Source organism: Sander vitreus, chromosome 5 (assembly GCF_031162955.1).
Source record: "Sander vitreus isolate 19-12246 chromosome 5, sanVit1, whole genome shotgun sequence".
NCBI classification, from domain to species: domain Eukaryota; kingdom Metazoa; phylum Chordata; class Actinopteri; order Perciformes; family Percidae; genus Sander; species Sander vitreus.
Window position 1 is genome coordinate 3,338,313 of NC_135859.1, and position 25,517 is coordinate 3,363,829.

A 25,517-nucleotide genomic window follows, 5' to 3' on the forward strand; every position below is an offset into this window, starting at 1 on the left:
CCATTGATTTCTAAAGTAAGATCCGAGTGGCTTTCACAGGCCTGGGGGCCATGAAACTGGCTCAGCATACAGGAAATTGAGTAAGAGAACAAGTAAAAAACCCATATAGTTGTTTGGTACACTGAAACTCTTATTTATTCCACGCCGACTGCTGAATAGGCTGCACAGTACATCAATAACAGATTGAATTTGAGGGCAGGCATGGAACTTCACACATGACTGCTTCTTCACATAATACAGCTCAAGTCTATTTTATCCAACCTTGGGTGATAATAATCCCAGCAAATTAATTTTAATCATAGTGTTTCATTTTTAAAATGTTATTGACAGAGGAGAGGTCAAGGTCTACTTAGGTTTCCTAGTTTACGAATCTTGTCTTTTTATTTGAATTCCTAGAAGGCTATATCCACCGTACTAAGCACGACTTTCTAGCACGAAACCCACATTTTCTCAACAGTGTCTCTTGATGTGGCCCGAGGCCGTGCTACTTCTCCTTTTCATCACTGAGCTGTTTTTAACACACTGTGGAATGAGAGTCTGACTCCAAATTAGTGTCCTGAATCCAAACTCATTAACTCTCAAACCAAACAAATCTGTGCCAGAGCGTCTACAACGTGATGTGTGTGTGTGTGTGTGTGTGTGTGTGTGTGTGTGTGTGTGTGTGTGTGTGTGTGTGTGTGTGTGTGTGTGAGATTATGAGCATTATAATTCAGTATTGTTTATTTGGTAATCTGTCTGCGTGAGGATTTGGGCAACTATCTTCACAGCGTTTCCATCAGGCAGCATGTGAATTCAGACGGCGCTAGACACACGTTTACAGACAGCAGTCAACAGGAGTCGAAGTGCTGAATGTAGCAAGATATTTGGAAGATGTTTTGTTTTTGGGAGACAGCCGATCTCAACCTTAGTTTATTGATTTGTGCTGGGCTTAAAAGGCTCCATGCTGTCTGCAGCTGCATCAATACTTACCATATAAAACCAAAAAGAATGTGCAATATTTTCTATGCTAATCCATAGAGATTATCATTCTAATATTTGCCTTCTAATCTGCACACTCAATCTTTGGATCATAATCCCATGTCTTGCGTGTTCTTTCATGTTTTTGTCTCGTCTGCTCAGGATTATTACTTTTATATCAGATATTTAGCCTCTTCTGTAGAGAATGCACATTCAAAATAATAATAATAATAATAAGTTATACTTTATTAATCCCCCAAGGGAAATCACAATGTTTAGCAGTTATTCTGACGATCAATAAAAATACACTGAAAACGTATGCTGTTGTTCACTTACTGTATGTTTTGTATTCCAACAGTTTACAATGATTTATATATTCTTGTAGGCAACCTAAACTCAGTAGTTTACGAGTTGGCATTGAAATATCCCAATGTAGGCCTGAAGGGAATCCTCCCAGCATGCCACGGGGCAACAAATGGATGAAAACATTTCTAATTTGATGTGTTTTTGCATTGTTCCTGGCGTTATTATGTTTCACTTTGTGTTCTACAATGTTTCCACTGCTTCCACAATACCAATGTTGTTATACAGTTAGTTGTTAAAGGGGCGTTCCACCGATTTCACACATTTAGTACAGCTCACATGTACTTAGCCTGTAAAAAACAGTTGTTTTAGTGTAATGTCTTCAGTGACTCTGGAGGGAGTTTTTTTAAAGTCTGAAAAGATAACCCTGATGACATCATCGGGGTTATCGAGGCCTGGGCTTTGATACCCAACATTTTAAACAGAAAGCCTAAGTTACAAACTCAACATGTGGAGTTTGGAAGACATTTAGGAAGCAAGGGGGGTATAAAATTATTATTGTATTATGTATTATGTATTAAATTAAATTGCATTATGGTAAATGTAGGATTCAGTGTTTTTGCAGCTTGGCCCATACAAGGGACTATAAGTCATTATATTTCAGCCTCTACTGCTCTGATATAATTTCACATAACATCAACATTTATTTGTGCCCCACAGCCCTCCATCCAGATTAAGTTTTGGAAGAACTTGGACCCCTCTGATTTAGACCATTCTATTTTTTAATACATGCTCTATTTGTCCACCAAATGTATAAGTGCAATACTAAATCACTGGAGTACCACTTTAAGAGTATTAAGCAATATATACAACATGAGCGATGTTGTGTACATGATTGGTGGCTCGCTCCCCAATGTGATTGCATATACTGTAGTAGAGTGACTTTGGCTCAAGAGTAGAGTGGACATTAATCTCAGAGTTGATGTTAAAAAAAACAAATTCTCCCTGTTGTTTGTTCTCAGTCAGGACAATGAACTGCAAACTGCTCTTGAGTAACAGGCCAGACCTTTAAAACATGGAAATGTGAAAATACAATCATTCACTCTTAGTGGATAGCCAAAGGGTTAGGGTTAGAGTTTTGAAGACACAAGAAATACTCAGATTTGGTTATTAATTTGTGTCTGATTTGGTTTTCCCACAAAAAAGTGCAATTACCTATTAAAAAAATTCTTGAAATCACATCTATTTCTTCTCCCTTGTTGAAAAATTCGCTAGAAATTCCTTTCTCAGTGTTCACTGGAGGCTTCAGAGTTCCAAACATGTGTAAGTTGTATACTGGACCATGAACCACACTAGTTGAGTCACAACATCTGCCTACAACTACACATGTTAAACTGAGATTTAATGTGGAAATTTCCTTCTTCAGCAAATGAAAGTGAAAACAGCCTTCTAGTGTAACTTTGCACAGTGAAGCTTAAACATCCAAGAGATTTAACAAAAACCAAAACACATGTTTGAGTGGAGGGGGGCTTTAAGAAACAAGACTAGGTTAAAAACTACCGTATATAGTCAATGTGTTGAATTATGGCCAAATATTTAAAAAAACATAAAGAATAAATTGGGCATGTGATTAGATTGTAGCCTGGTCCTACCAGACTCTGGTACATTTCATTTGTACAGAGAGTCTGGCCTCTCTCCATTGATACGTGTTAACTTCCTTGAAGGCGGGTACTCTGTTGAAGTTTAAAACTACTGGATCTGCCCAGAGCCACTCTGGATCTGCCATAACCAATCGCTAATGTTTGGTCGTGGCGTATGTCATGCAAGAGGGGAGACCGACAACAATCGGCTTATATTTAGCATTAGCATCGCTAGCGTTAGCCTTAGCCAACTCCTTCACCACTAACGGAGCGAGCTGCAAAATCTAACTTTTCCCGAACCCCGTGTGGAGGAGGGCCACAACATCATGGCCACCAACAAAACTCAGCAAAGATTGTTCTTGCTCGGGCTTTAACTTCTGGATATTCTGCAGCGTTGCTGCCACAACGGACCGAATGGCTTCGCTCGCATCTTTCTAGCTCTTGTTCTCAACGTCATCGTTCTCAGCCACTCCCTCTGTTCACTGATTGGACCGCCAAATATTTGGCCAGAGAAAACCTGCGAATATACCGCAAACCCAGACGGAGTACTGAAGGAAAATGAAAATTGAGCGGAAGTACGTAGGAGGGCGGAGCCAGGCTAATTAGATTATAGATTGTATTTATATTTCAACTACAACCAAATGTTGTTTCTAGAGCAGCAACAGTAAAGTTTACAGCAGCAAAGTCACAATATAATATCACCAGAGACAAAAATCAAAAATGTCAGTTAAATAAATAATATTCCTGACATCAAAATAGTGAGTGAAGTTGAGAAAGAATGAAGAACACAGACAGACATCAGTCGGAGTCAGTCCCTCCTCCTGTCCTCTCCCTGTGCTGTGGTGGTACCACTGCTACAGAGAGCAGGGGCTGCTTTGTCTTAGCCAGCAGCTAATACCCCTTTCCCACTGGCCAACAAACTTAGTTACACCTGCTGAGATCTGTCTTTTGTCTGCAGTGGAAAAGGTTACAGTCAGCATTCCAATTACTCTGCAGTAGGCACGGTATTTATCGGCTCCTGCTCCAATTGGCAGTGATGGAAACAGGACACCCGGGTAAATCGCTGATTTCCGGGGTGACGCTATGACGCGTGTCGCCTCTGTTGGTCAGTATCTGGTGTTATGGTTAGAGTTAGGGTTAGGGTTCATGCCTCTCTCTCTCTCTCTCTCTCTCTCTCTCTCGACCTGACTGTAGTTTGTCGTCGTAACCGACTTGAGTGGGCAAATGCTCACATTCGATGGCATCTGGCATTTTGGAGAGGTGTTCTCTTCACGGATGAACCCTAACCCTAACCCTAACCCTAACACCAAATACTGACTGGTTTTCGTATATATTTGGCCTCTTCTTATGGGACTGAGCATTTATAATGATAGCAGCAGATAAGTAGCAATTCAAGTTTTGAAAACAATCAATGAACATACCTTATACAGGTTATCATTAAATACACACAGACCAAAATGCTGTCTTGTGGAGAAGAGGCTTTAGACCACAAACCATTCATTCGTAAAATCTGATTATTGATCTTTTTATGAGAAAAAGAAAAATGACGAATAGAGTAGACGAAGAACAAACACTTGGTGAAAAGCTTCATCTGAAATGAGATCAAAGACTAAAAAAACAGCAGACTATTTTACTCTTGAACCATTGCATTTTACTCAGCTCGGTGCGATAATAATAATGCTGTATTAATAGTGTAGCCTATTGATCTCTTGTGGAACATTTTCTCTGTCGCAGAGGGAGATCAGAGCGGGTTTGGAGCTGACGCCTTGCTCACTGGATGACGAACCAGACCCTCCAGTCTAACAATAGGCTCTTTAACAGCCAACCTGCTCTCCAGCCCAGCCAGCCCCGTTATGAAAAACCTTCTGGGTGACTCAGGTCAGACCACAGGCGAATTTAGCCGTTTTTTGGGGGTGCTGCACCCCTAAACTTGATCCCGGGACCCCCCAAAAAAAATTCTGTGTTAATCTATTGTGAGCTAAGGAGTTCTGCTCTAGGAATATCACAGCATCGTGAAACTAAACCAAGAATCTAGATGCCTGGATCATTCAGAAAAACATTCTGAGCCATTTTTTGAAAATAGTGCTCGTCAGCCATTAGTCAAAATAACTCTCTAACTTTCAAAAGTTATTGATACTGCATTTAAAAAAATGTCTGCTTTTACATAGATAAGTATCCAACAAATAATCCTTTCTAGGTACATTATTCAGTGTTTCCTCTACCACAATACTCCAAAGTGATGTTAAAATGCACAGTAAATACAGTAGAATAAAGTTTTTTTTTTATTGCGTTAAAAAGGTGCCGGGGTGTGTGAAGCTCTGATCCTAGAATCTTCCCTGGGTCAGACCCCAGGTTGGGAATCACTTTGCCAAAACAGACCTTCACTTTCCACACAATGAAACGGTTACTAATCAAGCAGTGTAATGGCTGCTGGGGGCCCCTGTCTGCGCCGGGGCCCTTGTTCCGAGAGGCTAATGGGCGGAGACCTGTTTGTGTGCCTTTTTTGAAATCCTCCCAGGTCCCTGCTGTGATGCGTACTGCAGGAGTTGGCTGGGGGGGGCGCACACACGCTGCAGCGCCACACACACACACACACACACACACACACACACACACACACACACACACACACACACACACACACACACACCACATCATTTCCAGTGGAGATTGGCACAGAAACGCAGTGCCACGACCACTCCAGCAGCCTATGTCTGTTTGGTACGGACTGCTGAAACTTGTGCGCAGAGAGGCGGATAGATTCACATAGCTCGTCCCAGATAGTGGATTAAATTCACGCTGTCTTTTCTTTTTTTACCCCTTTTTCTCCTCCTCTTCCTCCTCCTCCTCCTCCTCCTCTGGTTTCGTGTTACAAAGCCTTGGGAGGGAGTTGCGCGGAGAGTCAGTTCCTCTGTGTTAGAAACTGAATGACAGGATCATATGGCTGGATTTGCCTTATAGTCCAACCATTAAAAAACAGAAAAGATAGAGGAAATTAAAAAGAGAGAAGAGAGAAGGCGCGGGCGAATTCATCTGAAATTGATGAGGATGTGGAATAATTTATAAGTCAAATAAAAAAAATAAAAAAATCCGAGGTAACGGAGAAAGAAGAGAGGGAGGGAGAAAAGGATACTGGATCTGTCGTCAGAGAAAGACTGGGAGACGGAGAGGAAAGCGCAGCACGCGTTGCCTGTAATCACCACCACCATCACCGTAATAATAAGGTAAGTTTATAGCCGTTATTTGTCGTAATGGTGGGTGCAGTGTTGCGAGGACAGCTGGATGAAAAGTAGACGGAGGAAGCAGAGGTGGAAGCGAAGGCATCCTGATCCGGAGTCTCCGGATCTCCAACTGTTGCCATGAAGCCAGCTTTTTCTTGGAAATAGGACGCCGCCAGATACAATGCGATGTCTAAACGGCTCCTTTAGGTGTTGTAGATTGTCTTTTCAGGGGCTCAATGTGATGCAACTTTATCTCCATTACGCGCAGTGTAAACACAGCGCACTGCGGTCAGGAGCAGTTGGAAGGGAATCAACTCCGGGCTCCATGCTGTAGTGTGTGTATCTACAGTAACACTGCTCCATAATCACAGCCCAGTAATGGAACTTTAACGTGTAATATGTAGCCCACAATATCACACGTATTATATATTGTGCTGTAACATGCCATGGTTAGATCTATGCACCATTTCAAGGGGGAAATAATTTGATATTTTATTATTTGCCTGCAATATTTCCAAGTCTGGAGTGTCTGTGGTGCTCTATAATGAACTTTTAGGAACCTTTCTTAGCTTGATAGTGTTTTGCATCTTCTATGGCAAGTTAGGGATATTATTTCATTAATATCCCTAACTTATAGGCTAGTTTGTGACTTGTGTTGGCTGCCGGAAGAGAGACTTTTTTTTACAGTTAATAGAGATGTTGTGGCGAATACAAAGGATTCTGCGCTCACATACTGTAGATGCATGCTTTTAGAGTTGTAGAGCATCTTACTGAAAACGTAGCCTATAGAGAGATTTTACAGTAATAGTTCATTTTCACATATAGTAAGATATAGGCTATGACAGCCCTCATCCACTTCCAGTGCCATGATAATGAGTCTCTCCAATTGCTGCCTCCATTTCCCGCTTGCTCAGCTGACACTCCGACATGAAGCTCTTATGATGGCAATAATCCACTGACTTGACATATTGGTACTTTGGAGTACTTTTCCTCCTTATTCCCCTTCTGATTTATTTTGCCTTAATGAAGTATTGGCTTCAGTTGAGTGATTATTGTAATTACTGAGGAGGAGGAGAAGGGCAGGCATCCACACTGGATGGAGGATTTGTGTAAAAAGGTGGTGGTTTAGGAGGATAAGTGGGGGGTCTGCCTGGTTTTCCTGGTCTTTTTTTTATTTTATTTTTTTTACAAGCTGGATGGTGCCACTGCCAGTTAACTCCCAGACTGTACAGGGGGAGTATGGCCTTTCAAAATAAAGACAGTAAGGGTTGTGAGAGAAGTAAGTGGAGTCATGTTATTGCCATGTGGGATGGAGGATGACTTTATATGAGCGTTACTGCGCTTCAGGATCCACTTTCGGCTTTTAATATGTGGGTAATTTGCTCATAAAGTTTGTCAAAGGATTTCTTTTTCATAAGGTTGGCGGGGGTTGGATGTGTTTGTGTGTGTCACTGTGTCATTTGCAAAGATTAATGAAAGTAATATACTTGAGCTGCAAGTTGACATTTGCAGTGTAGAGAGATGTAAGCGGTGGATAATCCAAGCAAAATTCACTTTGCTCACCTTTTAATTTGTAAAATGAAGTTCACAGACCTTTAAGAGTAGATATAACCATTGATATAAATACGCAGAGATGATTACACAAGACTGGTAGTCTAGATTGGTTGTTTGATGCATTTTTCCTGACATCTGCATTATTCTCAGTTAGAAAGAAAGCCTTGAAAATCCAGTTTTATCCAGGGCAGTTGCAACAAAGACACACACGCGAACACACGCACACACACAGGCTGCAGCCCTCTGGCCCCAGATGTTAATGCCTCCATTGAAAGAGCCACAGGACTCCTGCCGACTCGATCTCTTCATTGTCGGACAGACAATGGACTCCACATCCTGACGGTCAGCCTCCTTCCCATCTTCCCTCACACACTCCTCATGCTCCTCACACACACGCACACAATTAAACAGCACACAGTCATGCAGACAAAGGACCGCATGCATTCATACATACACGCAAACAGCCATGCTTTTACAGTCGGATTCAGGCACACACTTGTGCAGCTTCACACACACTACATACTTTCACTTAGTGGCTTTTTAATATTCTTTTTAATATTCTACTGTGGCGTTTGAGTACAAGTTAGACAAGTGTGGGATTTCGTACAACTTGTGTCTGTTATTTATGTGTGCTCACATCCCCTCTGGGTGTTGCGTTGTAGTCTACATGTGTTCCTGCTGTCGTCCACTTCACAACAGGGCTGCAGCAAACTGCATGCATGCATTACTTTCATAAAAGACTAATCATCAATTCATTGCTTTCTCTATAGAATATCAGAAAAAAAAGAAAAAACAAACAAACCCAAAGAATTTTCTTTTACTGTGATCTAAAAGCTGCACATCTTGACATTTGAGAAGCTGGAAAAAAAACATTTAGTTTTGGTATTGTTATTTGAAAAGTGATTCAAACAATGAATCATTTATCAAAATGAGTTGCTGATGAATCAATTACAGTAATCGACCAATCAGTTGTGTCAGTCGTGTGTTTGCCCACCTTTGTGCATGTGTGACATAAACAGTGTTTTGACACAAGGGTCAACATTGCGTCATAGCCGTTACATCGTCACAGGACCAGATGTCTCCTCCATGTGCTTGTGTGTGTGTGTGTGTGTGTGTGTGTGTGTGTGTGTGTGTGTGTGTGTGTGTGTTTAATTGTCATCTCTGTGTCACATGCATCACATCAATGCAACGGATACTGTAGCCCACATGGTGAGCAGCTGAATGCACAGTAAACTCCCATGATAACGCGATGATTTCTGATAATGCAACACAAAAGCTTTGCATACAGGAACACACACACATACCTTTCACTCTGATTCATGGTGTTGTGAGAGCGTATGGATCTGAATATGCTAACAATAATGTACTTCTGATGATGAGAGAGGCTTTTTTTTGAGTGTGAGTGTGTGTGTGTTGAAATGTGTGTTTAAATGTGAGTTTATATGTCTGTGATGAACAGAGATATGGTTCATGGCAGGCCAGATGCAAGGTCTGGAGAGCAGAAGCAGATGGGTCGTGTGTGTGTGTATGTGTGTGTGTTTGTGTGTGTGCACGCTGGAGGAAAACAGCGGCAGGCAGGGCTAGGCTGGACAGGCTGATGTTTAGAGAAGAAGGAAGGGAAGAGGCTTGTTTACAAGATCTTCATGGTAAATGGGCTTTGGCAGGGTGCAGGGTCAAAGTGATATAAACCTTATGTTTTCATGCTTTCTATGCGTATGTGACTGCATTATATATAGATATTAGTTCATGGTTCATACAATCTATAGAGACGAGGTAATACGTGTGTGTATGTGTGTGTGTGTGTGTGTGTGTGTGTTTAATGAAAGTGTGATATGTGCACAGCTGTGGACTAAAAATGACACAGTGACACCGGAACGTGAAGTCTGTCTTGCGTCACACTCGCACACACGGCCGTTAAGGATTGTTACACGTTATATTGTAATTACCATAATCACAGTTGATGAGAAAACTAGGGGCTTCATTTTAGTTTTAGTTTTTGAACTTTGTTGCTTCCTCTAACTAGGATGTTGCTTCTTGTCCTTCCTCCCTAACCTCCTGTGATGTGGCCTTTTTTCTCTTTGCCTTTCCTGCAGGGGATACAGTAAATGTGTCGGAAGGCCGCTTTTCTTTGGTTGTTTCATTGACCTTTTTTCCCCTTCCGCCATCTGCTATTTAAAAAAAATAGTGTTACGTGAACAGCCCCGTCTACTTCTTCTGTGTCCTAAAGCAATCTTTCTTTGTGCTCTAAATCAATCCAGGAAGGAAATCTGCAGTGGCCAATAAGATAGCCCAACATGCTGCAATTTACCAAAACACAAGAACATTAAGAAACACTTTCAGCAATTTGACAGTACATGGAGAAACGCTGCAAGTACACAACACAAAGAAAGTGAGTGACGACGACACGTTTGAAGTTTCTGGGGAACACAACCTGATTGGTTGAAGGTTATATCCTGCCAATGATGTTGGGAAGTAAACTAACAACGTTTGTTTTAGATTTAACAATCTGATTCCATGATCCTGAGATTATTGGAGATTTTAGTCCCACACCTAACACTGACTTTTTTCTAATTCCTTACTTCTTCATCAGTTTTCAGTGTCCCCACCCCGAGAAACATGCGATATGTATTGTTGTGTCTAATTGCAAACAGTATGTGCTATAGAGCAATTGTCTTCAATTGTTGTCATCATACAAAAATCAACATGCTGAAACATTTTGCACTAAGGAATCTATCAAAAGGATTTGAAATGTTACAGCTAATTAAACCTCACAATGAGAAAGTAAAATGTTTTTTCAGTGATTAAATAATGTGAGTAACCACTATTCCATTTGTGCACTGCACTGTGTCCCAATAGTGTCAGCTGCACACACAAAAAATCTATTTATCTATCTATTTATGCATAATAGACTTTATATAATATTTTGTCACATTCTACGTGCTAAAAACCTGCTCAGACTCTGCATGTATGTAATTACAACACAGTTTATGACTTGCAGTGTTTCTGTATCGTGTTTTTGTATTTGCCGGGTGTTTCTTTGGGGACTGCCCATTTCTCCGACGCTCCATTGTTCCGACCTCTCAATAACCCGAAAAATTCCCTTTGGTCCTACAGCCCACTAGTCCGACATCGCTTTGGTGGTGAAATTATGAATCACACTATGGCCACGCCAAGACCCGCCCTACGAAGCAGCTCGATTGGTTGGGGTTAGGCATTTGACCTCGAGTGGTTGAGGTTAGGATAGCCGATTGGTCAGGGGATAGGACCTGAACTAATGGGGTTACGTTACCTTGCGTAAGCATGGACGCCTGGCCAATAAATGCTATTGAAGGGCGGGTCTTGGTGTGGCCATACTGGGATTCGTAATATGGTGGTGGACGTCGGACTAGTGGGCTGTAGGACCAAAGGGAATTTTTTTGGGTTATTGAGAGGTCAGTGAAATGACATGGCACCGTTTCTTTATGTTTCCCATGAGCGATGAATTTTCCCAATTTGCATGTGTTATATTTCTGTACAGCATTTTTTCTAAATGCGACATATGTATTATCAAAGTGTTGCTGACGTTTGATGATGTTTCCTCATGTGCCCGTGTCTTTTTTATTTGCAGTGCCTTGAAAAGCCTCCTGGCTCATTCGTTTACAGGAATGTTTTAATGTCTTAAAGTCGATGCGGCTACAATTTATTGATGTTAAAAGGCACTATTAATATAGAAGACAAACAAGCCAAAGCGCACACACACACACACACACACACACACACACACACACACATTACACAACCTCCAGCCCCCTCTCAGTGGCTTTAAGGTCTGCTGAGAAGTTTCCATCAGGCAGTGAAGATGGATCCAGAGGGTTTTGGCAGCAGCTGTGATGTTGTTTCAGAGACAAGGAGCTTTTTGCTCCTCTGCAACTTAGCCCTTCCCTTTGAGCTCTTCCTCACTCTCTCTCTCTCTCTTTCATCCTCTGTCTCCCTCACTCACTTACGCACACATATTGTCTCCCTCTTCCTCTCTCTCGCTCGTTTCAGCTCAATCCGAGCATAATGAGGTCATTTTTGCATTGCCAAAGTGTAAGCACTACCACTTATATAGCTCAACATTAATTGAACCGACAAGTGCATATTCAGCCCATTGTGAATGAAAACTATGCTTGGATTGAGGAAAAGTCGTATAATCCTTTTTGGTGGCTCTAATAGTAGTGCCAGTACTCTGAAAGCCTCGGAAGCAGCCCTGAGCTTTCTCTTGAAATCACTTCAGTTTAATTAAATTAAGTCGTATTGGGCAACATTGTCAAAAAAGAAAAGTTATTGCCAAAGAAAAGCAATACTTCCATAATATAGAACACAAAGCAGTAATAAGTATTTGTCACCCTCTATGAATGATGCAGTCCCCCTTTGGAGCAATCAATTAATAAATAAATAATCCCTGAGGGAGGAAAAGGGTTTCCAGGAACGTCAGCTGGTGGAAAATCCAATATGGTGCATAGTGACATTCCTTGAGGCAAATCTGTACTGCAAGTGCAACTAGGGCTGGGTATCGTTCAAAGATTTTCAATACCCGTCGCGGTAGCAATACCGATACCATGACTTGGATACCGGTTCCTGAACGATAAAACGAACGAACGAAAAAAATGACAGCGTTATGGTACAACGCTTTTGTTTCATCCCCTTTTCACCTATGTGATGCACACTGTAGTCAACACACACACACGTGAGCCCCGTCTCTGTGCGTAACGTAGAGTTTTTCCTGCATGCCTCGATGACGTGTAACACTAGACAGCCAATCACCAGCATTATTAGATCTCGGCACAAGCATGCCGCAAGCTTATTGGCTCACTGATGACGCTTATGAGATTGAAATTTGGTTTTGAATGACATGGCATTTTTCGATACCTGATACCATGGAGGCAATTCAGTCGGTGCCTAAAAAGTATGGAAGTACCCAGCCCTAGATAAAACTGGCAGACTGATCTCATGAAGTGGCGTATGTATAAGAGCCAATTCGTATGCCATTATTGGCGTGTTATCAAGACGCATACTCGCTTTTTAGCGTGTTTATCAACGCCATTTGGTAAACCCAACCCCTTTCTTCTTTTCCTAATCCCAACCAGTTCTTCTTTTCCTAAACCCAACCCGTGTTTCTTTAACTGTGTATGCGTGTAACGTTTCCTAAATCCAACCGTAGCCTCGCGATAACACGTAGCTTTTTCATTCTGACCTGTAATTTCCACCCCCTGTCGGGCTGATGAATGTCATTTGAAAAATGTCATAATGCAGTGGTGAGAAGCATCAGCCAAATCTAATCACTGTTGTCTGAAACAAATAAAGCAACAGATGAGTAACTCATAGCTCCCCGCCATGACATAAAGGTCTGTGCTTTTCTACTGCACAGCAAACTCTCTGTCTGCCTTTACGGGACTCTGGAGGTCCTCAGCAGAGGCTTGGTGGGGATGGTCTGGGTGGCTCGTGTCCTCTGCATTATTTATGAGCGGTAGAATGGAGGTGGAGGAGAGTCCTGACCCGCTTGTTTGTAACTAGCTGACCACTATTGGCCATCTGCTCTCCGCCAGCCTCTCCCTCTCTCTCTGTCTCTCTCTACTATCTATCTCTATGTTGCTCTGCTCTCTGTGGATGCATCTATCAATAATTGGGTTTCCATCCAAGTTTTTATGTAAATTAGGACACAGAGAGGTTAAATGGATTTGTCTTGCTTACTTGTGATTGAGCTGGGCTAAGTAAAAAACCATGTCATAAAAGTGATGACAATTCAAGTGCTTTAATAAATATTTGACAGCGATCAAATGTAAAGGTGCTGGTTCAGGTTTTTTTCTGTTTCCAATATTATTGTTAAAGCTGCAGTAGGTAACTTTTCTAAAAAAAAGTTTGTGTCATATTTGCTGAAACTGCCACTATATCCTGACAGTAGCACATGGGACAGATAATCTGTGGAAAAAAAACCCCGTTCCTCTTCCGCCTGCTAGTGCTCCTAACGGCATTTGCAAGATTCCACCGCGTCTGAAGGAAAACAGCCAATCAGAGCCGAGCAGTGTCTCCGATCAAACTGGGCAGCGCTGATCAAATAAGAATCAAGATTCTTTTACTGCATCCCCTTTTTCTCGCCTCAAATGTTTTCAGAAACATATTTTAACGTACTATTCTATGCTTACGCGTTAAATCGACGCCGTGGGTACGTACGTACGTACGTGGAGATACGGACCCTACGCCGTAGCCTGACGTGCACCTCTCAAAAAATGTAACTACACGTCGCCGCGAGCAGACCGCAACAACTGTGATTGGTCCGTTTGGCTTGGCTTGGAAGTATAAACTTCAGGCCACTTACTTACACGTAGGTAACAGTGAAAGCTCTTTGTGGAGCCTCCACAGTAGCATAAGTTGTAAAATGAGAAAGTATGTGACCCCGGTCGCCATGTTAAAAATAGTCAGGCCAAAACTAAGCCCCGCCTAGTGGCCAACCGGCCAACCAACTGAACCTTTAATTGAAGGAATAAGTAAAATGGTATGAAGCTAGAGTGAGGAAACATTTTGCTAAGCTAAGCAAACCAGCTGCTGGCTCCGGCCACATACATAGCACTCAGACTTGAGAGTGGGCTCAATCTTCTCATCTAACTCTCGACACAAAAGCGAATAAGCGTATTTTCCAGAACTATTTCTTTAATGAATATCAATATCATCTCTTCCTTCCTGCTAAATCATTGAAGTTTCAGTATCGACATGTATACAGCGGTATCCATCCATTTACAGTGCCATGCAATGTTTGTTTTTTTATTATCGTCTAACCAAGTCAAAGACAGACTCAGGGAGAGAAACCTTCATCATATTTGATACTTGTCCAGTAATGTCCTCTTCAGATACCAGCTGGACTCATCTTTACATCCAGTTTCATCCTGTTTCCTGGGTCTGTCCATGCCTGGCTGTAGTTGAAATTGTAAAGCTGGATTGTGAAGAGATGTTAATATGCTCGGCCAAAAACCTTGTCAGCGAGCCAACTGTGTTTTGGGGGCGCCGCGTGAGGTATTTAGTATGTTTTCTGAGGCCCCCGATGCGCCTGTTCGTCGGCTACGTGTTGTTTTGTTTGTCCAGACTCAGCAGATGTTTTCTGGCTCAGTCGTCTGCTCTGTGTTTAGTGTACAGAGGGCTGTCGCAATTGTTCTCTTTCTTTTTTACTCTGGTTTTGGTGACACGTCAAAGCTGTTTGGACCCAGTGTGAATGCAAAGGTTCCTATTGTTTACTGTCAGCGGCAACATTGTGCGTGCGTGTGTGTGTGTGTGTGTGTGTGTGCTTTGCATAGAGTATATATGCCTATGCATATTCAGCACTTGCTTCTTGCTTTTTCCATGCATTGCTTTCCTGGGTATGGTATGCAAATGTGTATGAGCTACCAGCAAAACATAACAGTAAATATAAAATTTTAGTTTCTCATGGACTGGATATCTGAGATTGTGTGTGTGCTAATGTGTGTGTGAATAACAATGCAGATGCAGTGGGCAGTAGGGGGTGTGTAGAGAAAAGTAGGCCCCCGTGCTAACCAGAGCATGGTAGTTTGTTTTTATGACAGCCGTTTTTTTGGCATTGTTCTGGTCCGATAGAGCTCACCCTCCCTACCGTGGGACTGGCCGTTAGGGGGCAGGAAGTGCCGGGAGCACGCAGCTTGAGTGAGCGCACACACACACGTACACAAACTGTATTGCAGACTCCGGCACACACAGCCCCTCCCAAGCAATCACACATAAAGTTTTTGAAAGGACAATAAAAAGTTGCCCTGCGGCTCGCAGGCTGGTAAGCTGCTGCTTATCCAGGAAGGAGCTGCAGCCGGGCTAATGGCCTCTCTCCAGGGTAGGCACTACAGAGGGGCCCATCAGGCTTATCGGCAGCAGGAGGGGCCCTACATGGCTGCTCTCTTACAGCTCAGCTAGCGTGTGGGAGTAGCTTAGCTTTCCGAAGCTGTTGGGAGACAGCCTTGAAACTACTCTTGCTTATGTCTGTGCCTGCTGTGTTTGTCTAGAGTCATCCTGGCCTGTAGGGGAAAAAAATCAAAGTTAGTCGTTAGTCCCTCCTAAATGAAAACAAAGACATAGATGCTTACCCAGTGTAGCACCTCTAATTGGAAATTCAAAGTTAACTTAGCGTTGCACTTCCTAATGGAAATTCGGCCCATCAAGTTTTAGGAAGTCTATGCTACCCTTTATTGTTGAAAAATCAATGCTAGACCAGTGTGGCTTTTTACTACAAAGCATGTACTTCTTTCTAGTACCATGGGGCCCGTTTGGCAAGCGTGAAGATGATGGCGGACAATGTGTGAATACTGTTTTATTGGAAATGGCTTAGTAAATAGACAGCATGATTTGTAGAAAACAGTTGAAAGTGCGATGAAGAGGAGTGAGACGCCTCATGGATCCTAGTGTAACGACTCCAGCATGATCTGAGCCCATGAGTCACTGCTCCTTCTCTTCATCTTTAGTGAAACAGGATCTGATGCAGTGTTTACAGCAGCTGCTAACTCGACTGAGCCGAGCTAACCTGTAATTGTTACTGTTGCCTCGTATGGAAGACTTGTTCGACAATTTTTTTTGCCTTGAATAAAAAGTAAATACAGGCTGTACAGCATCAAGCCTAAATATCCCGAACCTGCTGTGTGTTTATGTTGACGGTGCCACCTCCCCACCTACTCGTCTGCTTTGCATTTTGCCCATGAAAGATGTGATGAGATTCTGACAACAAGAATACCACATGCGATAATTACTCAATGTAAATGGGGAGATCAGACTTTGATCCTGATATGGACAGCTTCTTCATACCGGGTGGAAACAGTGCTACAAAGTCACTGTACTGATGGCTTCATGGTAAGAAAAGTAGTGCTAAAGCTGATTTGCTTCACATGCGGAGCCTACCTTCACAGTGGGAGCTGCCCAGTACAACCAGAGCCTTCTGTTGGTGGCCACTGAGCAGATCCACAGCAGCAGTTGAGGGTTAACCCTTTAATTGCCAATTATGTTTGATGGTCTGCTTAGGCTACATGAGGTGAAACTGTTACTAAAAAGGTATTAACCATTAAGACTGACTGAGGTGCATTGTCGTTTCCAAAGGTGTCTTCGTTTGCGCCCCTCCAGACTACAAAACAACAGCAAAATTCTTAACTAAATAAGAATAAGTTTAAACTAAACTTAAATGGGGTCAGCAGTGTTTCCAAATGTCTCCGTTAAAGGGGCTCGTAAACGCCGGAGTAGTGTGGACACGAGGCATAAACGTAGCAAAACATATGCGCTTTTAAACAAAAACGTATTAGTGTTGATGCAGCCTTAAACTGCAACAAATTGTATATTTTTGAATATGAATGAATTTGGACATAAAGTTTTAGAGTATTTGTTTACATTGTTGGACTTTCCCTTTTTTAACGACCACAATAGCGGAAAAAAAAGCTGTCACTAGTTTGTATGTATAAAAAGTATTACATGTTCATGCAAAGTCAATACTAGCAGTCTGTGAAAGATTAGTCTCGCATTGCCTGACCTTCCTCCACCGCGCTGCAGAGGAGGGTCTGGCGAGTCCATACAGCAAACCCGGGATGGGAGAAAAACGTGCTCTGGTTTATTGGCATTTCTTTAAACTAATCACAATTGTCTTGGGCAGCGCTAAGCGCTGAGCAGAGCCCCTGTGCCGCTGCAAAATAGCCTCGGGAAGGAACTTGTTTTGGTGGAACGTGTACGTTCAAAGGTTGTTTTGTCACAGTCAGGGTTATGGCATGGCTATGGAGCCTACGCATATAGCCACCGTAGCTACGCAGTTTATACGCTTTTGTGGTGTCGTACGGTGGTGATATCATCAGGTGAAACCCAGCGCTGAACTATTAATATCTGTGGTATCTGCAGTGGGACTCCCATTAACCCCTTGTGCCGAGTATAAATATTATTGATTCACTGCTCGTCTGCTCCTACACATTTTTATGGAAACATCGCTGCTAGCTTAGCACAATGCTTGCTTATTATTACTCAGGTTAGCAGCTTATTGGCCTCACCTTGAGTCCAGTACTGGGATCTCCTTTAAGCCCACCTGTATCAGCAGCTGCAGCTATAATGGTCGTGTTGTTGAGGTGTTGGTCTGGTTTGTGTGCTGGGGAGGGGGGTGAAAGAGAGATAGGGTGTGTTTTTGCCCCCTCACCCACCCCTTTCCTGCTCCAGACTCACCTTTGACCCCCGCTGGCTACACCCCCCCCCCCCCACCCACCTCTCTAGACGCTCTCTTCAAGTCCACTGCTCTCTGCATGATGTCTGACTGTCTGAATAGAGGGGATGGAAAGAGAAGAAAAAAAAGATGCTCAATGGGATGAGACCACAGTAATATGACAGAAAAGAGATAAAAGAGGCATAAGACAGGGATTGGGAAGAATACAAAGGCTGGCGAGAGGAGAGAAAAGTGTACGGGTTGCCAGGTTTGGTCCACTCCTAGAGAGAGACAGAGATTGGAAAGCGAGAAAAGAAGCCAGTCTGCCCCAGACATCAGCCCTGAGAAACCAAGATAAGAGTCGACCAGCAGTCAACAATTACACCATCAATTTCCATCCTGTCTTTCACCTTCTTCTCTCATTCTCTCTTTCAATCTTTCTCATCTTTTGCTTCTCGGTACTCACTCTTATTCTCTTTTCTCCACCCTATTCCCCACTGCTGTGCTGCCAGTGTATTTCTGTAATAGACCTCTCCACATGCAGCCTGTTACACTCACACACACATTATGCTCTGACACATACGCACATTCATGCTTTCATGAATTAATGAAATTTACTCAAGCACTGTACTTCAGTTCAGTTATGAGGCACTTGTACTTGAGTATTATAATTTTATGCTACTTCATCTATATACTTTTACGAAATACTTTCGTATTTGTTTAATAATAAACTTCTATATACTCCTATCCTTTATGTTTTCAGTTTATCTGAAACATTCCACAAGGTTTTCAGTGAGCAGACAAAATTGTTGCTTACTACTTTTACTTGAGGAAAGGATCTGAATACTTCTTCTACTACTCATACACAAACACACACACACACACACACACACGCACGCACGCACACACACACACACACACACACACACACACACACACACACACACACACACTCACAGGCTCTCAAACAAAGACACTCGAAACATCAGAGAAATCTGGAAGGCCACAAGCATTTTCTCACACACTCACCTCTACTAACACATTCGCACGTTGAGTGCCAAACGTACATATTTGCTTGCACACCTTCATAAGCACGCACGCACGCACACACACACACATACACATTGTCTATCTTCTTTCTCACTCTTCCCCCCACACACAGACACATTAGTGGCATATGGAACAGTTTATCTCAAAGTGGGGTTTTTTTGTTGTTTTTTTTCATACCTATTAGGCAAAGTCTTTTTTAGGAACACCAGGGAGGAGAGAAAGGCAAACTCTTTATTATGATTTTTTCGCCCGAGGGTAGACGCAAAGGCACACACACACACACACACACACACACACACCACATCCAAAAACTTTGAGCCCAGTGTGCTTCTACGTGTCAAAAATCAATAATAGTATTTTTTTAAAGAATGAAAACTAATGGAAAGAGACAGTGAGGGAGTGAGAGAGGGATGCTGATGAACCCCACCACGCACGCACGCACGCACACACACACACACACACACACACACACACACTCATTTTCTCTGCCAATTATGCTCTTCTGTCCATCATAGATAGAGAGATAGATAGATAGATAGATAGATAGATAGATAGATAGATAGATAGATAGATAGAAATGGGAAAAGTGGTATAGTAAAGTGGGGGAAATGTGTCAAATTGAAGCAACTGAATAAAATCGCCTTCCCTTTTTAAAATTCATTGGCCGTCCGTCCTCCATCCCTCCGCCCCTCCATCCATCCAGTCCTCTCATATCTCTGCGGCTGAACAGCTCTGATTTGTGTACCAGGATTAAATTCCTCAAATTTGTATTTTCACTCCCTGTGGGAGAGAACCGTGCTTTTTAATTAATTGATTTTGAAATTAAGTTAGCTGCTGTGTGTGCGCGCGCATGGCTGTGTGTCTGTGTGGTGTGTGGTTGTGGCGAAGTGTGTCTTTCTCTCTTTCCCCAACGCTTAGCTGGGTAGAAGAGGGGTGGGGTTGTGTGCTTTGCTGAGTGTGCGCCTGTATTGGAGTATCTGTGCCTTTGCGATTATCTATAGGCAGAGAAGCTGAAGAAACAGACTGATGCTAAATCAAGTTTCAAGTGAATTTCATTCATATATCACTTTAAAAAGCAAACAGGTTTTGCACCAAAGTCCTTCTCAAAGACAGACATATATGTATACAAGCATGAAGACGTATAGGTGCATAGATGATAGAAATAACTGGTACCGATTTGTCCGACTTTAAGTTGAAATCAGCCTCAGCTCATAGAACTTGGTAAGTACAAACATTCAACATTTAAGATTTTAAGATAAAAAATTAATTATGGATAGATGCTATTTATTTATGTAATATTGATATATACCAGTGCTCTTTTTCCCCCAAAATAAAAATGTGTTTGTTAGAGACAAAAAAAAACCCTGAAAAAAACGCTCCCATAGGTCGTTTGTTCAAGCAGCAATTATGACTCATACGAACGTTGATAGTGGCGGCGCCCTCTAGTGGTTTCCTGTAATTATCACCCAGGAGAGCGGGGTTCGAGTCACGTTTGAAAATAAAAGTAAACTGCAAGTTGTTTTTTTTTACTTTATGGAAGAAACCGAACTACGTCACGATTTACATGACATGCATAAGCGAAAGTTAAGTAACGTAACAGATGATTTTAACCCAAACCACAATCTTGTTCTAAACTTAACCAAGCTGTTTTTGTCTCTACACACAACCAAACTGCCATCCTTTCACAATGTTAACGACATGTTTAGAACTGTGAGTGTTACGCTCTGTCATTTAGATACGAGGATGGAAAACGCTCCTGTGTGTGTGTGTGTGTGTGTGTTGACACTCTTTTTAATAATTATCAACACATGTGAGGGTGTGCCCTGTGTGTTCATGTGTGAGCTGTCTCTTTTGCAGCTGCATGGACACTCGCTTTTTACACAGAGCTGCTGTATTGCTGAATGTCTCTTGTATTACAGTATGTAGCGCACAAAACCGTCCCCTCCAGAGCTGCGTTCACCATCGCAGCACGCTGCCTCAGCGCTCGTAGCGCATGAGGGTTGTGTCGCTCATCAACGGGTCACTGCTTATGCATCACAGCTCTGGTGTTGGATCTGCTGCGTGCTTTCAGGCCAACGTCGTCTGTCGCAGTGTGTGTTCTTTTTCTGTGTATAAGTGTGTGTTTCTGTCTGTTTCTTTGTGTCTGTGCCTTTGCCTTATGCGTCTGAGTCTGTGTGGCTGTTTCTTTGTGTCTGCATCTTTGTAAGTGTGTGGTACCCTGTGTGCATCTTCATCTCTTTGTGTCTGAATGTGTGTGTGAGGGTGTGCCTTTGTCTAAGTGCTTTGTGTCTGTATCTCCTTTAGTCTTATTAATTATATATATATATGTGCGTATTGTGTGTCTGAAGGCTATTTATGTGTGTGTGTGTGTGTGTGTGTGTGTGTGTGTGTGTGTGTGTGTGTGTGTGTGTGTGTGTGTGTGCATTACCACAGCTGTATGATAGACAGAGCTCCTGCTAGACTTTATTAACAACATGTACTAGAAACTCTGCTCGGTTTGTCTAAGCTGGAAGATTAAGATGTGCGCATTCACACACAGACACACACTGACAAGAGTGACTCATAAAGGCACCAGGGGTTTGGCAAAGAGAGGGGAGAATGTGTATGTGTGTGTGTGTGTGTGTGTGTGTGTGTGTGTGTGTGTGTGTGTGGTGCGTGCCTGCGTGTGCGTGTGTGTGTGTGTGTGTGTGTGGGGGGCGAGCTTTGCAAAATCAACAAACACATGCACTGTAGCATTCATCACTGCGTTCTCACATATTCTTGTTCTGTCATACATACTGCGTCACACCTCCCACACACACACACACACACACACACACACACACGCACGCACGCACGCACGCACACACGCACACACACACACACACACACACAGGCAGTTTGTAATTAGCATGAAAACATAAAATACTTGTAGTTATGTTTTATGTGTGTCTCTTCTCACCTGAGCTGTAGCACTCAGTATGATCCCTTACGCACACACACACACACACACACACACACACACATACAAACCCTCAAACACCTGAGAAATACATCAATGTGTATCTCTGTCACTGTGAGTGTGTTTGCTCCCTGGTGCAGTGGCAGCAGTTGGAGTGGGTCTATCGACTTATTGGTTCTAGCGCAGGGAACGTGGGATTGTTCAATTCCTCATCATCCATTTAAATGGAGGAACTGCACAGGTAGACACTATTCAGACCTGAGGGAGGAAAATACAGCCTGAAAAAGTTAAAGGAATTTTTCTGTCTGTGAGTGACATCATTCTCATGTTTGTGCATCAAGTAGCCGGAGCCTGGACATGGTTAGCCGAGCTTAGCACTAATTCAAATGTTGCATCTTATTTGTATGAAAGAGAAATGTAGATACAACAGTTTCTACAGGGAATTGCATACTGGAACAATTTTCTTGGTTAACAATAGCCTGGTGCGATGACTGTGCCAAACATCCAAAATGTCAAAGCCCAAAGTCTTTTTGTGACATTTGGGTTGCCAGGTAACCAAAATCAGTTTTCACCAAACCCTTAGAGTGCCCCTAAAGTAATACTGATACCATAAGAGTCTTTCATTTGTTATTCCACCACCACTCCTCGTCCTCCCCACTCCAATGTTGAGTTCAAATTATTAAAATATTTATTAAATAACTGTCCGTAACTGCTGCGGTAGTGAGCCAATCGCATGCCGCATTCAATTGGAAAACGCTTGCAAAACCATACAAGTTTTTATGGTAAATTATTTTCTATAGATCTGGGTACAAAGAGGATCGAACGCAGGTATTGTTTGACTGGAGAAGTTTCGATACCACTTGGTCCTGGGTTATTTCGCTAAAAGGTGTCGAGTACCATTACCCAGCCCTACTGGCAACCCTCGCTATATCCAGAGATGCTGCACAAAGTACCTGGTGGATGTATAAACGGGTGTTTGTCAAGAGATAGTTTCAGCATGTAACAAAAGGAAGCAAATAAGCATGGTTTTCCTATTGAAATATTCCTTTAGAGTTATAGTTTTTGTACATAATCCTTATTTGTTTCTTGTATGGATTAAACAGCATCGTTACTTAAGACAGAGTGAGGCTAGTTGTTTTCCCCTGCTTCCAGTCTTTATGATAAGCTGCACTAACCGTCTCCTGGCTGTAGCTTCATATTCAGTGCACAGACATGAAAGCGGTGTCAGTCTTTTAATCTCAGTCTTCGGAACAAAAGCTAAAAAGTGCATTTCCCAAAATGTCGTATTATTCGTTCAATGAAAAATGACTAGAATAGAGATAGAGATACGTTGTGAGGCAGTTTAATCGACGCCAAGGGGAGAAACAAGGAGGCAGAGAGACAGGAGAAAAGAGTGAAAGTCAAAAAGTGCCAGACAGAGCTGAGAAAGAGAAAAGAGAAAATGGAGGCTGAAATAAATGGATATGATATGGTGAAAACTCATATAGAGCGAGTGGGAGCCGGAGTAATGTCTGAGACGATGAGAGGGAATCAAAGAAAAAGTGAGATAGAGTGCCGCAGACAAGAATAGGAACGCGGCAAATACTGCAGATAAAAAAAACAGAGGGCAGAGGGTGTGATTGTTGTCGTCAGCGTCTCTCTGACTTTTGCTCGTTGACCAAAAGGCCTCCTCCGCACTTCGTTTATTGTCAGACTTTATTTGATTTCCTTGTACCGCTGTCATTTTCCCCCCTCCCTGTTTGCCACTCAGACACCCTGCCGCTTTTGTTTTTCCATTGCAGCAACAGAATGGCCTAGTTCTTTCTTCTAACCTTGACTTAAAGAGCCAGGGAACACTCTTTCGCTCTTTCTTTCATATTACAGTAATGGCTGATGATCAAAGGGCCGTGGCTGTTTTTTTTCAAAGGTGTACTTTTGCGTCTGTTTACCTCAGCGACTTTAACTTTTTAAACGAGTGAATTTTGGAACATGTTTTCATATTTGAGTGTCTCAGCATGTGTCCTCATTTTAAGGTAATGTGATAGAAAAGAACGATAGATGTGTCTTGAATATGACGCGTCCTTTTTAAACATGCCAATATTTATTTGCATGCTGCCAGTGTGTCTAAACAGTCAGCCCACCGCTGGGTTTGGTTATGGCCAGATGTGGTGTCAATTTACCAGACTGAAGGCAATTTTTCAATCTCAAATTGACTGCTGAGCTTTTGATACAAGGGCTGACAGCATGTGTCAGCTACCAATGAGCTTCACATTTATTCGGAGGCAGGTTTGTTTATGCTGATGTTATTCAAAATGGTCTGCAATTAGTGACAGTTGATGGAAAGTTGAAAAAGCTTCCCAGTGACAAAGCTGCATGTGATGAGCATGTCTGTATGAATAAATGACGGGCTTTTAAAGCTGATCTTTTGGTTAGAATAATATCAAGCGGATTTTAGGAGTCTCCATGTGTGATTGTGATGTAGGTGAAGTAATGATTTTTCTCTGCAGCTTCAGGGCTGTCAGCCTGTAAAAGCCTGCTGTAAAACTTGCACTAAGAAGCCGCTAACCCACCTTAAAGAGTTTTCGTTTGTATAGTTTTCATCGGATGTCACAAGACGGGGTAAAAGCAGCTTCAGAGAGTTTTTCCACCCTGACAAGAATAAACTGTGCAGAGAGCACTGAATCCAAGTTCTTTCGCAATTTACCCGTCAGATTTCTAAATCCAGAATATCTACCTAAAGCGCTGTCAGTCGGCAGCTTCAATTTGATGATATCAACCTTCAAAGGTCTCATATTGTAAAACGTGAGATTAGATGTATTTTTTATTATTATAAAGCAGTTCAAGGTGCTACATGAATACAGTGAAAGAATCAAAAGACTCAATCCAAAGAGAAATACAGACAGCCCTTATTCAGAAACTGTGCCCTTTAATCAAGCCGTCGGGACTTCCGTACAGTTGTGATGTCACAGTGCCGCTACAGTCATGCCCCGGCTGCAATGATGGTGCAGAGACTCCGAGAGCGCAGATGAGGAAGACCCGGGAAATGCTGACCAATCAGAGAAGACTGGGCTTTTCCGGGAGGGGGACTTAAAGAGACAGGTGCTAAAATGGAGCGTTTCAGACAGAGGGTAAATACAGGTATACTCAGACAGAAAGTATGAGAAAAATAATGTTGTTTTTTTAAACATTAAAGCATTTAAATATGTTGTAGGAGAAAGCCAAAATAAAAGTATAGACCTGAAAATTTGCTTAATATAGGACCTTTAAAAATCTCTTTTAAAACAACTCAAACTCCCTCTCCAATCTACGATATAACCCTTCCATTTCCCACTACTTAAAATAGGACATTTATCCTCACATCATTACAAGGTGAGAATTCTACCCATATCGAACGGCCAGCAACAGCATTTAACAGGTAGCATTACACTTTAACACGGTTTCTCACTGTCCATTACCACGCCATTGATTCCAGTTAGATTCACATTGGAAATGGATGAAATGTAAGTGAGGCGGTTTGAGTGGAGAGCTTCATCTCGTCTCCACCAGTCCTGACAGTATAAAGCACATTGAGCGATTGGCTACTGGCCCGCTGTGATCTCATGACGAGGTGATGTGATCTGTGTTGGTCATGGTGTCTTGGCTGCCAGTTGTTTACCATTTAGTGAGCCTGCACAACAGTGAGATGAATGTTAAAG

At 42.4% G+C, this 25,517-nt stretch overlaps 1 protein-coding gene across 2 annotated transcripts in view; it reads left to right on the top strand.

Annotated features, from left to right (window-relative positions):
- The first annotated feature begins 5,644 nt into the window (after positions 1–5,644).
- Positions 5,645–25,517, top strand: part of sema4c (sema domain, immunoglobulin domain (Ig), transmembrane domain (TM) and short cytoplasmic domain, (semaphorin) 4C) — a 110,678-nt gene continuing 90,805 nt past the window's right edge. For both annotated transcript variants that reach the window (XM_078250063.1, XM_078250064.1), the window contains exon 1: positions 5,645–6,124. The gene's annotated coding sequence lies outside the window, so the exon portion shown is untranslated. The remainder of the gene's footprint in view (positions 6,125–25,517) is intronic.